The 14,143-nt window shown below is 54.1% G+C and overlaps 1 pseudogene; it reads left to right on the plus strand.

Moving 5' to 3' along the window:
* Nucleotides 1-4,967: 4,967 nt before the first annotated feature.
* On the plus strand, nucleotides 4,968-13,672 carry LOC133362438 (gap junction gamma-1 protein-like; annotated as a pseudogene).
* Nucleotides 13,673-14,143: the final 471 nt, after the last annotated feature.

Consider the following 14,143-nt stretch of genomic DNA (forward strand, 5'->3'; position numbering starts at 1 on the left):
CCCCCGGGGCAATGAGGGCGCCTGAATGCCCCCGGGGCAATGAGGGCGCCTGAATGCCCCCGGGGCAATGAGGGCGCCTGAATGCCCCCGGGGCAATGAGGGCGCCTGAATGCCCCCGGGGCAATGAGGGCGCCTGAATGCCCCCGGGGCAATGAGGGCGCCTGAATGCCCCCGGGGCAATGAGGGCGCCTGAATGCCCCCGGGGCAATGAGGGCGCCTGAATGCCCCCGGGGCAATGAGGGCGCCTGAATGCCCCCGGGGCAATGAGGGCGCCTGAATGCCCCCGGGGCAATGAGGGCGCCTGAATGCCCCCGGGGCAATGAGGGCGCCTGAATGCCCCCGGGGCATCTTGACGCTGTTGAGGCGGCCACGTTAAATCGGTAGCAGAAATAAATAAATAAAGACGCCCTCGGTTCACTCGGCAGTGCAACGACTCCTTTGTGATGGTGGTGATGGTGATGATGGTGGTGGTGATGTTGGTGGTGGTGGTGGTGATGGAGGTGGTGATGGAGGTGGTGGTGATGGTGGTGATGATGGTGATGGTGGTGATGGAGGTGGTGGTGATGGTGGTGGTGGTGATGATGGTGATGGTGGTGATGATGATGGTGGTGGTGATGGTGGTGGTGATGGTGGTGGTGGTGATGGAGGTGGTGGTGATGGTGGTGGTGGTGGTGGTGATGATGGTGGTGATGATGGTGGTGATGATGGTGGTGGTAGTGGTGATGGTGGTGGTGATGGTGGTGATGGTGATGATTGTGGTGATGGTGGTGATGGAGGTGGTGGTGGTGGTGATGGTGGTGGTGATGGTGGTGGGCGTGATGATGATGGTGGTGATGGTGGTGGTGATGATGGTGATGGTGGTGATGGTTGTGATGGAGGTGGTGGTGATGGTGGTGGTGATGGTGGTGATGGTGGTGGTGATGATGGTGATGGTGGTGATGGAGGTGGTGGTGGTGGTGATGGTGGTGGTGGTGATGGTGGTGGTGATGGTGGTGGTGATGATGGTGATGGAGGTGGTGATGGTGGTGGTGATGGTGGTGATGACGATGGTGGTGATGGAGGTGGTGATGGAGGTGGTGGTGATGGTGGTGGTGATGGTGGTGATAACGATGGTGGTGGTGATGGTGGTGATGGAGGTGGTGATGGCAAGCTGTGATCAATCCACCGCTTGGATGAAGGAGTACAACAGCCGCGGCCGCCATCTGTGACTGCTCCCGCGACAAACTCTTAGTTCTTTCGGTAAAGTCACCGTGTAGGTGAAAAATGAAATTAAAATTAATAAAAACACAATAAAATCACGACGTTTCGGAGGCAACACAAGCTTCCGTCTTCAGGTGAAACTGTCACAGCAAAATATCTGCATCAAGTGAAGAGAAGTGCCAAGAGGTTACGACCTTATATACTGGTCAAGGGGGCAGGAGGAGTTGTGAAATGGCATCTCGGCATCTCTTGAGGAAGGCCGGCGTCTCGAGAAGCTGTGACTTCTTGTCTCGTTGTCTGTTAAACATTCTCACAGACAGGTGCAATTCTTCCCCGTAGAGGGCATTAATTCTAGATTTGAAGCTTTCGTGACTGCAAGGATTCATACTCTTAGTTCTTTCGGTGAAGTCACCGTGTAGGTGAAAAATGAAATTAAAATTGCTCCCGCGATGTTGCACGTCCAACCAATCAACCGGCACCCAACGCGAGCGATGAAGTCGACGCTGCTTGCCTGTGAGTCTCTGTGAGCGTCGCTGAGTCTCCGTCCGAAGCTCTCGGGGGGGACGGATAATTTCAGTTTGAGGCCGAGTATTTTATTCTACGGGGTTCTGCGTAACTCTACACGCTCACACATTTGAGCATTTGCGGGGGTCCACGTGTTGCAAGCGTGGAGAAGGGAGGGCGCCACCATTGCAGAGGAGAGCAACAGACGACCAAGGTAGCTTCCAGGGGCGGTTTCTTCATTAGGGCGATTGGGCGACGCACCACCAATGTCATTCAACCACAGAGTCACGCTAGCCGTCACTGTCAGCCTCTGGATATAGTCCAATCAGCGTCATGTCACGTTCTGTGGAGTACCGCCTCTTTTTGGGCGATTTCACTCCGGCTGAGAATCGCCCCGAGTGGCCCCATAAACTTACATTCAAAGATGTTTTTTTCCGAACGGCGGGCGCTCCAATGCATTCTCTATGGCTTCCGGGAGGGCAAGCCCCAACGTGCTTACGTCATCATACGTGCTTACGTCATCATACGTAAGCACGTTTCATCCAACAATATAATTTATCGCTACCGAGTGGAATCTTTAATAAAATAAACTTGAGTGGTTTGTTTTAATAGTGAGTATATAAACAAACAAGATGTATTGTAAGAGTCACTTTATTTTTCATTAATATTAAAGAAGTGAAGTTGCCTTTACATGCTTAAGCTGTTAATTTATCCATTGCATGGGTGGACCTTAATCATCCAGACATTTGCCCCCCCCCTGAGAGATTTTGCAGGAGCCGCCACTGGTAGCTTCCATACAGCAGCGTGACGCAGCCAGTGATGCTGAGCGAGACCTCTGCTGTCAAAGTCGTGAGCACGTCGTGAGCACGCTGCCCAGCTGTGGGGAGCTCTCCACTCTCTCCACGACTGCCCCATCACCAATTGGGAGTTGTGCGGGTGGAGTGTCTCTGATGGTACAAAATACCCATCACCGATTATGAGGTGTGCGGGTGGAGTGTCTCTGATGGTACAAAATACCCAGGCAGGTGCTTCGTTTTTGTGGGGCTGATGGTAAGAACCCCCACCGCTCCGAGTTTGCTTTTTTTTTTAAATCCTTTATATTAAGTTCGCTTGCTTGCTTGCTTACGACCGTGCAAACCTTTCGGTCGTTTTTTAACCCACTTCCCGTGATCCAATCGAGCTGACATTTTGCACACAGACTCGTTGTGCGAGACAATTAATGTTCGTGAAAATTTTTTTTCCAAAATTTTACACTGTTTAGGGAAAACAAATTAAATATTTAATTACCAATTGTTTAATACTGGCAGACAATCATCTGACCCATAGGTGGCAGCCATCTCAAGCCAGAGGACGAGAGGACTCTAGCCGCCACGCATATAAAGGATTTATAGTGAAGAACTTAGTTTTTACGGGTTATACTTTTTGTCAATATAAATAACATGAATTTACATTGAAGCGCGTTTGTAAGTCGGGGTGTTCGTAAGTGGAGGAGTTCATTGACAGACTGACTTTGTGGACCGAGGGGGAAGCCCCTCCCCCCCAACAGGAGGGGGGGGGGTGATGAACCGGAAGTGAGGGGGGGGGAATGATGAGCCGGAAGTGAGGGGGGGGGATGATGAGCCGGAAGTGAGGGGGGGGGGATGATGAGCCGGAAGTGAGGGGGGGGGGGATGATGAGCCGGAAGTGAGGGGGGGGGGGATGATGAGCCGGAAGTGAGGGGGGGGGGATGATGAGCCGGAAGTGAGGGGGGGGGGATGATGAGCCGGAAGTGAGGGGGGGGGGGTGAGCCAGAAGTGAGGGGGGGGGATGATGAGCCGGAAGTGAGGGGGGGGGGATGATGAGCCGGAAGTGAGGGGGGGGGGGATGATGAGCCGGAAGTGAGGGGGGGGGGGTGAGCCAGAAGTGAGGGGGGGGGGATGATGAGCCGGAAGTGAGGGGGGGGGATGATGAGCCGGAAGTGAGGGGGGGGGGGGATGAGCCGGAAGTGAGTGGGGGGGGATGATGAGCCGGAAGTGAGGGGGGGGGGATGATGAGCCGGAAGTGAGTGGGGGGGGATGATGAGCCGGAAGTGAGGGGGGGGGGGATGATGAGCCGGAAGTGAGGGGGGGGGGGGGGTGATGAGCCGGAAGTGAGGGGGGGGGGGGATGATGAGCCGGAAGTGAGTGGGGGGGGATGATGAGCCGGAAGTGAGGGGGGGGGGATGATGAGCCGGAAGTGAGGGGGGGGGGGGATGATGAGCCGGAAGTGAGGGGGGGGGGGGGATGATGAGCCGGAAGTGAGGGGGGGGGGATGATGAGCCGGAAGTGAGGGGGGGGATGATGAGCCGGAAGTGAGGGGGGGGGAATGATGAGCCGGAAGTGAGGGGGGGGGGATGATGAGCCGGAAGTGAGGGGGGGGGGGATGATGAGCCGGAAGTGAGGGGGGGGGGATGATGAGCCGGAAGTGAGGGGGGGGGGGATGATGAGCCGGAAGTGAGGGGGGGGGGGATGATGAGCCGGAAGTGAGGGGGGGGGGGATGATGAGCCGGAGTGAGGGGGGGGGGATGATGAGCCGGAAGTGAGGGGGGGGGGGATGATGAGCCGGAAGTGAGGGGGGGGGGGATGATGAGCCGGAAGTGAGGGGGGGGGGGTGAGCCAGAAGTGAGGGGGGGGGGGATGATGAGCCGGAAGTGAGGGGGGGGGGATGATGAGCCGGAAGTGAGGGGGGGGGGGATGAGCCGGAAGTGAGTGGGGGGGGATGATGAGCCGGAAGTGAGGGGGGGGGGATGATGAGCCGGACGTGAGGGGGGGGGGATGATGAGCCGGAAGTGAGGGGGGGGGGGATGATGAGCCGGAAGTGAGGGGGGGGGGATGATGAGCCGGAAGTGAGGGGGGGGGATGATGAGCCGGAAGTGAGGGGGGGGGAATGATGAGCCGGAAGTGAGGGGGGGGGGGGATGATGAGCCGGAAGTGAGGGGGGGGGGGGATGATGAGCCGGAAGTGAGGGGGGGGGGATGATGAGCCGGAAGTGAGGGGGGGGGGATGATGAGCCGGAAGTGAGGGGGGGGGGATGATGAGCCGGAAGTGAGGGGGGGGGATGATGAGCCGGAAGTGAGGGGGGGATGATGAGCCGGAAGTGAGGGGGGGGATGATGAGCCGGAAGTGAGGGGGGGGGATGATGAGCCGGAAGTGAGGGGGGGGGATGATGAGCCGGAAGTGAGGGGGGGGGGCATGAGGGAGGGGAGGGGCCGGAGGGGGGAGGGCGAGGAAGGGGGGGCGGGGGGGGCTGCAGGTGAATGGAGACGAGGCGAGGGGTGAGGGGGGAGGGGCGCACAGGCGGCGTCTTTGCCAGGTGCTGCTGCTGCTGCTCAAGTCTCTGCACTCGCTGCGGCCTCTCACAGCGGATCGTCAGGGACGTCTCCTGCGCTCCTACAGAGGTCTGACCCCACCACCCCCCTCCCCCTCCTCCTCCCCCTCCTCTCTCTCTCTGCGCTCTGTCTCCCACGCAGCCGCTGCCGTCTTTGTCTCCCCTTGCTGCTGTTGTCTGTTCGAAACTCTAACAGGTAGGTTAGAGTTTTTTATAATGTAGACTGTGTACACAGATACAGTCTATAATGTAGAATGTGTACACAGATACCGTCTATAATGTAGACTGTGTACACAGAGATACAGTCTATAATGTAGAATGTGTACACAGAGATACAGTCTATTATGTAGACTGTGTACATACATATACAGTCTAAATGTAGATTATACACAGATACAGTCTACACATATACAGTCTATAATGTAGACTGTACACACAGATACAGTCTATAATGTAGGGTGACTGAGTGGGTGGGTGGGTGAGTGAATGAGTGGGTGGGTGAGTGGCCGAGTGAGTGGGTGGGTGGGTGAGTCGGAAGTGGGTGAGTGGGTTGTGGGTGGGTGAGTTCGTGGGTGAGTGACTGGTGGGTGAGTGACTGAGTGGATGGGAGAGTGACTGAGTGATTGGGTGGGTGAGTGGGTGGGTGAGTGAGTGGATGAGTTGGTGGGTGAGTGGGTGAGTGGGTGGGTGAGTTGGTGGGTGAGTGGGTGGGTGAGTGGGTGGGTGGGTGAGTGAGTGAGTGAGGGGATGAGTGGCTGAGTTGGTTGGTGAGTGACAGTGAGTGGGTGGGTGAGTGACTGTGTTTTACATGGTTAATAACATCTTTCCAATGATTACTCAGTTTGTACTCATCATCACGGTAAAATATTTAACTACACATATTTGTACCATCTTATTTGACAGGTACTATTCTACTTTCCGAGTGTTGACATCCCCCGCGTTTAACAGTACTGCCTTTTTAAATCCTTTATATTAAGTTCGCTTGCTTGCTTAGGACCGTGCAAATCTTTCGGTCGTTTTTTAACCCACTTCCCGTGATCCAATCGAGCTGACATTTTGCACACAGACTCGTTGTGCGTGACAATGCATTTTCGTGAGAAAAAAAATTCCAAAATTTTACACTGTTACGGGAAATTGTTTCAAATATTTAATTACAAATTATTTAATGCTGCCAGACAATCATCTGACCCATAGGTGGCAGCCATCTCAAGCCAGAGGACGAGAGGACTCTAGCCGCCCCAATGCCACGCATATAAAGATTTATAGTGAAAAACTTTGTTTTTACGGGTACATTTTTTTGTATTTGGATTGTCAGCCAACACCGGCCGCAACCCCGAGTCAACGTGCACCAATTGTTCTATTGTAGCCCCCCCCCCCCACCGTGCCATTCCCTCCTGGCTACCACATTCAGATAAGCCCCCCCCCCCTCCCCCTTAACTTGTATTTAAGAGCTTGTTTCTTGGATTTTTCCTCACTTGATACAGTAAATTTAGCTGTGACGGTCCCATCTGATGACGGAAACTTGTGTTGCCTCCTAAAAGTCGTGATTTATTATTTTATTTCAATTTTTTTAATATTTGATTAATATTTTTACCTACGTGATTTTACCGAAATAACCTAAGAGTATGAATCCTTGCAGTCACGAAAGCTTCAAATCTAGAATCAGTTGGAGGCAGTCGCCCTCCAGCAACAACGGAGGGCAGAGGAGCGACGCTCACAACAACGAGCGGAGCGCCGGGCGTTTAAAGTGCAGCGAGTATTCACAGTAGGGGGCACAGTTGTTGCATCGGCCAGCCATCTGTCAGCCAACCCATGGTAGGTGCCTTGGGTTGACTGCCGAATGGCTGTTGTTGTTGTGAGCGTGTGGACACAACGCTGAGCGAACTCAACTTACGTTACCAAGGTGTCAGCCCCTCACTGGGCTGCTGTGTAGCTCTTTGCAGAAGCGACCTGCTTGCCACCACCCCTGGTAGAGCCACACACCAAGTCGTGGCTTATGCGGAACATTTATAGCGAGGGAGAAAGCGAGCTCACTCTGGTACAGGGACTCTTCGACTTACGAACGAGTTAGGTTCCAGAGGTTCTGTGTGTAAGTCCAACTTGACTCTTGTCGATCCAAACGTGGTCTACGGCATGTACACCACACACAGAGAATAGCCTTAAAAGTCGTATAATCTCATGTAGACGTAGATGCCACTGGTTCTTCACGTTCTGTAGATGTAGATGCAACTGGTTCTTCACGTTCTGTAGATGTAGATGCCACTGGTTCTTCACGTTCTGTAGATGTAGATGTCATTGGTTCTTCACGTTCTGTAGATGTAGATGCCACTGGTTCTTCACGTTCTGTAGATGTAGATGCAACTGGTTCTTCACGTTCTGCAGATGTATATGCCACTGGTTCTTCACGTTCTGTAGATGTAGATGCCATTGGTTCTTCACGTTCTGCAGATGTATATGCCACTGGTTCTTCACGTTCTGTAGATGTAGATGCCACTGGTTCTTCACGTTCTGTAGATGTAGATGCCACTGGTTCTTCACGTTCTGTAGATGTAGATGCCACTGGTTCTTCACGTTCTGTAGATGTAGATGCCACTGGTTCTTCACGTTCTGTAGATGTAGATGCCACTGGTTCTTCACGTTCTATAGATGTAGATGCCACTGGTTCTTCACGTTCTATAGATGTAGATGCCACTGGTTCTTCACGTTCTATAGATGTAGATGCCACTGGTTCTTCACGTTCTGTAGATGTAGATGCCACTGGTTCTTCACGTTCTATAGATGTAGATGCCACTGGTTCTTCACGTTCTGTAGATGTAGATGCCACTGGTTCTTCACGTTCTATAGATGTAGATGCCACTGGTTCTTCACGTTCTATAGATGTAGATGCCACCACTGTCATCTATTGTGCGTGGAGGTTGAACTTACGACTTGTTCCAAACGGGCAACTGGACAAATGGGACAGGTCTTTTAATTATCTCTAAAAGTCCTGAAGTTGAATGTGTATAAGTACAGTAGTGCCCGTACAAACTCGGGTGAATGTTTCCCCGCAGCGGCGTCGCTGCTTCTGACCGGCGATCACGATGAGCTGGGGCTACCTGACGCAGCTGCTGGATGAGGTTCACCGACACTCCACATTCCTGAGCAAGCTGTGGATCACCACCTTCCTCATCTTCCGCATCGTTCTCACGACGGTCGCCGGAGAGTCGATCTACTACGATGAGCAGGGCCAGTTCACGTGCAACACGGCGCAGCCCGGCTGCGCTCTCCCATGTCCGCTTTTGGGTGTTCCAGATCATCGTCGTTGCCACGCCCACCATCCTGTACCTCGGATTCGCTGTACATCGCATCACCAGGTCCGCAGGTCCCCGGAAGGAGTTTTCACAGTGGGGGGGGGGGGGGGGGGGGGGGCTACGGTGGAAATTTGAATGGCTTCTCACAGTTTGAAATTGTTTTAAAAATGTTTTGTATTTGGTTGCACCGTCGATTTGGTCCCCTTGACGCCGCTCTCTGTCGTGGTAGGATCGAGTACGAGCGAGACGAACGAACCAAGCGAACCGGCGGCTCCGACCGCATGGTTGAATGCACGGAGAATGAGGAGGAGGTGGAAGAGGAGGTGGAAAAGGAGGTAGAGGAGGATGAAGAAGACGGCAAGGAGAAGCGACGGCAAGGCAACGAGCGGTGGAGGATCAAGACTGACGGCCTGATGGTAGCCTACACCCTCCAGCTACTCGCCCGCACGCTGGCTGAGATTGGCTTCCTGCTGGGGCAATACCTGCTCTACGGCTTTGAGGTGGCCCCACGCTTTCAGTGCGTCCGCGACCCCTGCCCACATCGTGTCGACTGCTTCGTGTCGCGCCCCACGGAGAAGACCATCTTCCTTTGGTCATGTACACGGTCGCCTGTCTCAGCCTCCTGCTGGAACTGACCGAGATTTGCTACTTGGGGCTGGGAGCCCTCCACGACTCGCTGAGCGGGAGGCGCTGGCTGCAGAGCAGGTGGGGGGCCTCGCCAGCTAAGCGGTTGGCCACGGTCGGCTACGCGGAGGGAGGGGGGGCGCACCACAAATTAAATATGTAACTAATAAGCTTGTGCCGGAGGCCCCGGGGGGACAGGCGTCTATGACGTCTCCTGGCCAAACCCCAATTGGCGGAGCCAGGAGATTGAATCTTTACCCTCGGGGTTCCTCCAGAAACAACGAAAAACCACTTCGTGTGGCTACGTAGAATGTTCGAACGCTCACTGCGGAGGAGAGGCTGCCACTCCTCTGTCGGGAGCTGGACCGGTACCGCCTGGATCTCTGTGGCATTCAGGAGGTCCGGTGGACCGGTTCTGGCTCCTGCCACCATGAGGGGTGGACAGTCCTCTATTCGGGGCGGGAGACTGCCAAACAACAGGGTGTGGCTCTTCTTCTGAACAAAAGAATGAAAGGGGCGTGGGAGCGGGACGGTGAAGAGTGGGAAGCTGTAAGCCCTAGGCTACATTGGGCTCGCTTTCCCATCAACCGTGGTGGTCGTGGTTACCTATGCCCCCACCGACGACGAACATCCGTGGAGGGATGCAGGCAAAGCCGCTGAGCCAGATGCCTTCTATGACCTCCTGTCACAGGTGCTGGCTAAAGTGGCCACTCGGGATAGAGTCATCTTGTTGGGTGACTTGAATGCCCGAGTTGGTCATGATACTGGCACCTGGTCTGGAGTGATTGGAGGGCATGGGTCAGATCAGCTCAATAACACTGGTAGGAGGCTGCTAGATTTTTGTGCAGCCCATGGGCTTGTAATTACCAACACGCTCTTCCGGCATCGGCGCATCCACACAACATCATGGATGCATGCCGGGCCCAAGCAAGAACATCCGCTGGACTACATAGTGACGGACCAGCGGATGCGAGCCCATGTCCTTGACACCAGGACCTACCGTGGAGCTGATCTGTCCTCTGACTATCGACTAGTCATCTGTAAGATGCGCCTGCCATTCTTCCACTCTGGTGGTTGGGTGCACACCCAGGACCCCATTCCAACCTAAAGTGGCCTGGTCTCAGTTAGTTGATGAAAGTTGGCATCGTCCCCCACTCTTTCTGATGTCGAGGGTAAATGGGCAAAATTTAGGACTGTGACTCATGCAGCTGCAATGGCTGCTTTGGGTACGCGGTCAAGACCTCCCCAGAGACCCTGGCTGACAGAGGAGGTGTTCAGGATAGTTGAGAAAAATCGACAGGCCCACTCTCATCGGCTACAGCATCCCACATCAGAGAATGAGGAGGCTTACCACAGCCTTCGCTCGGAGGTTCGGAGAGCCATAAGGCGCTGCAAGGATGGGTGGTGGTCACGGGTTGCTGAGGAGATGGAGTCTGCCTCAGTGGCCCGCGATCACAAATCACTATTTAACTCCAACAAAAAATTAACCTGCAGCGCCACACTGATTACCATAAGGGGAAAAAACGGTGATCCAATCTCCGACCCCCAGGAACAGGTTTGCAGATTTGCTGAGCATTTATGTAAGGTCCTGGGGGAGGGAAAATCCCTCAGCCAGGAAAACATCATGACACAAAGTGGGGATGACCCTGCTGAGGCTGCGGTGCCTCAAATATTGGAAGAAGTCACCCCCTGTGAGTGGCTGGCTGAGGTGCCAGCTGTTGAGGAAGTACTGAAGGTGATCCGGAGTCTGAGACCAGAAAAGGCACCGGGCAGAGATGATCTCCCAACCGAAATGCTGAGGGAGGGTGGCGTTTGTGCACAGACTGCCTTATATGACATCATAACAACAACAGTCTGGACCACTGGACGGGTTCCGCAGGATTGGAAGGATGCCCTGGTGGTCCCCCTCTTTAAGAAGGGGGACCGCACAGATTGTAACAACTACAGGGGCATCTCACTCCTCAGTGTGCCTGGAAAGGTCCTGGCAAGGATTATTCAACATCGCCTTGCCAGGCACGCTGAGGAGAGGCTTGCGGAGCCCCAATGCGGTTTCAGGAAAGGGCGGTCCTGCACAGATGCCATATTTTCTGTCCGTCTGCTACAGCAGAGGAGTAGGGAATTCTAACAAGACCTACATCTCTGCTTTATTGAACTGGTCAAGGCCTATGATACCATCAGTAGGCCTGTGCTCTGGGTTCTTCTTCATGCTTTCGGAGTCCCTGACCCTCTGCTCACGATCATTAAGGACCTTCATAATGGTGAGCGGGCCCAGGTAAAACTACATGGCCGGGAGTCAGAGCCATTCCCTGTACACCTTGGGTTGCCACATGGATGTCCTCTGGCCCCCACATTATTTAACATCAATTTTGACCACGTGGTTCGTGAAGTCTTCAGCAGCTGTACCGGGGGAATTTCCATCTCGTACAGATATAATGGGAGGCTGATCGATGCCCGGGTGCGATCAAGGGATGGCTCCCTATTGGTCAACCACGTTATATATGCTGATCATTTGGTAATAGCTGCTCATTCAGAGGAGGAGTTAGAGATGCTGCTGCTGAGACTGGAGTGTGCATCTAAGAGGTGGGTCCTTACCATCAGCCCCACCAAAACTAAGCACCTGCCTGGGTATTTTGTACCATCAGACACTCCACCCCCACAACTCCCAATCGGTGATGGGGCAGTTGTGGAGAGTGGAGAGCTTCCCATACCTGGGCAGTGTGCTTATGACCGGCTCCAGTTTATCAGCAGAGGTCTCACTCCGAATCAGTCGAGCGGCAATATCTTTTCATCGGTTTCCTTAACGCTGTGTGGAAGCTACCTGGTCTGTCGCTCCGCACGAAGCTTCAGTTCTTCTCGGCCACGGTCATTCCCTCCCTTCTCTACGCTTGCGAAACGTGGACCCCCCTAATGGAGCATCTTTGCCAGTTAGAAACATTTAGGCTGGCCTGCCTAGGATCCATCCTGGGTTTAACCAGGCTGGATTGTGTGAGGAGCTCACAAATCCTTGGGCAAAGTCCCATCGGTGAGCTCCTCCGGCAGGTAAGGCTGCATTGGCTTGGTCATATAGCCCGCATGCCCAGCCACTGCATGCCGAAACAGCTTTTGTTCAGCCGGATCGAGGGGACTAAATGGGCGCGACATGGGCTAGAGAAGAGATGGAGTGATGTGGTACAGGAGGACTTGCCGATGACTGGTACCAGCGGTGTCAAGATCGGCCTCAGTGGAGGAGGCTCGTGAAGGACGCTACTGGGCAGTTGGAGGTAGTCGCCCTCCAACAACAACGGAGGGCGGAGGAGCGACGCTCATAACAACGAGCGGAGCGCCGGGTGGCTAAAGCACAGCAAGTTGGCACAGTAGGGGGCACAGGTGGTGCATCAGCCAGTCATCTCGGTCATCTCAGTCAGTCGACCCGTGGCACCTGCTGGGTCTGCCCCGTGACCTCCTGCCAGCGGGCGTTCGACACTTCTCGTGATCTCAAGGTGCACATGGCCTGGCACAAGCATCGTGGTGATGTCACCGCCACTTAGTGGCAAATGGCGGTTGTTGTTGTATAGTGTTGCCAGGTGTGTAGCAGTGTCGTGTATAGTGTTGCCAGGTATGTGATAGTGTAGTGTGTAGTGTATAGTGTAGTGTATTTGTTTACAGCTATGAGAGTGGTTCCGTCAGCTTCCCAACCGCTATGTATATAGATGTTGTGTATAGTTTATAGTGTATCATGTAGTGTATGTGTTGCCAACTATGTATATAGATGTTGTGTATAGTTTATAGTGTAGTGTATAGTGTAGTGTGATGTGTTCACAGCAATGTATATAGACGTGTGTGTGTGTGATGTAGATCCGCGGAGGGCAAACAGGCGGCCCACGCGACGCTGGAGGCTTCCAGGGTGAAGGTGGCAGTGGCCCAGGGCAGTCGCCGAGTGTCGCTGGCGCCCCCGGGTTACCACTCGCTGGCGGGGGCCTCCTCTGACGGGAACGGCACCGGGTGAGTTTCGCGAGGAGCGCTCACACCGCTCCTCATACATTACGACGTTGACTATTATTATTCATAATCAAGGTTTTTGGGTTTAGATCGCATTATCCACTATACACTACACACTATACACTACTACACTATACACTACTACACTATACACTACACTATACACTACACACTACTACATTATACACTATACACTACTACACTATACACTACACTATACACTACACACTATACACTACACTACACTATACACGACACACTATACACGACACACTATACACTATACACTACACTATACACGACACACTATACACGACACACTATACACTATACACTACTACACTACACACTACACTATACATTGCACTATACATTATACACGCAATATAACCCATACAAATCCTCTATCATGGAGAGTGTATATTTATTGTTGTTAATGAAAACACTCCTCTTGAAATTCGACTCGTTTCTAGGGTGGCAGATCCCGGCGAGCCGGACCCCCCCACGGCAGTTCCCGCAGCAGCAGCAGCGATGATGTCGCCGCGGGAATTGCGTCAGCTCCGTGACGAGTTGCGGGAACTTCAGACGGAGCTGAGGGCGACGCCGAGGCCCCGCCAGGAGCCCCCCGGGCAGAGCGCCGGCGGCGGCACCGGCCGCACGGCTTGGGTTTAGCGCGAGCGAGTGTCACCCTCGCGGCGACCCTCTGTGCTCTTTGTGAAGATCCGAGCGGCGGAGCGCGGGCACCCCGCTCACGCGGCGCACGCGACGGTGTGGGGGGCACGTCGGCACTCAGCCTCGTAGCTCGGGGGATTCAGCTCTGCTGGGTTTGTAACCCAGAGTACTGAGAGCAGAGGTTGCAAACGGGGTTTGATTCCTTACCCGATACCTGTACCCGGCCGGGTATCGGGTAGGGTACGGGTACCCGATTGCGACCTCTGGGATGAAGCCATGTTGCAGGCGCGGGTGGGTTGATTATAGGAACTTGAATTGTGAGAAGAGACGAGTCGTTGGTAAATGAGTGACAAACGGTGACTCACCAGTGACTCACGGCCTACCCGTACCCGGCCGCACCAGGGTCGCAAACGGCTACCCGTACCCGGCCGGGTACGGGTAGCCGGGTATCGGGTAGGGTACGGCAATCGGGTACCCGGTTGCGACCTCTGATTGAGAGTTCAATCTCATTAAAATGCGTTTTTTGTGGC

This window comes from Lethenteron reissneri, unplaced genomic scaffold (genome assembly GCF_015708825.2).
Source record: "Lethenteron reissneri isolate LAM-NWPU_2019-01 unplaced genomic scaffold, ASM1570882v1 scaffold_1478, whole genome shotgun sequence".
Classification (NCBI taxonomy): domain Eukaryota; kingdom Metazoa; phylum Chordata; class Hyperoartia; order Petromyzontiformes; family Petromyzontidae; genus Lethenteron; species Lethenteron reissneri.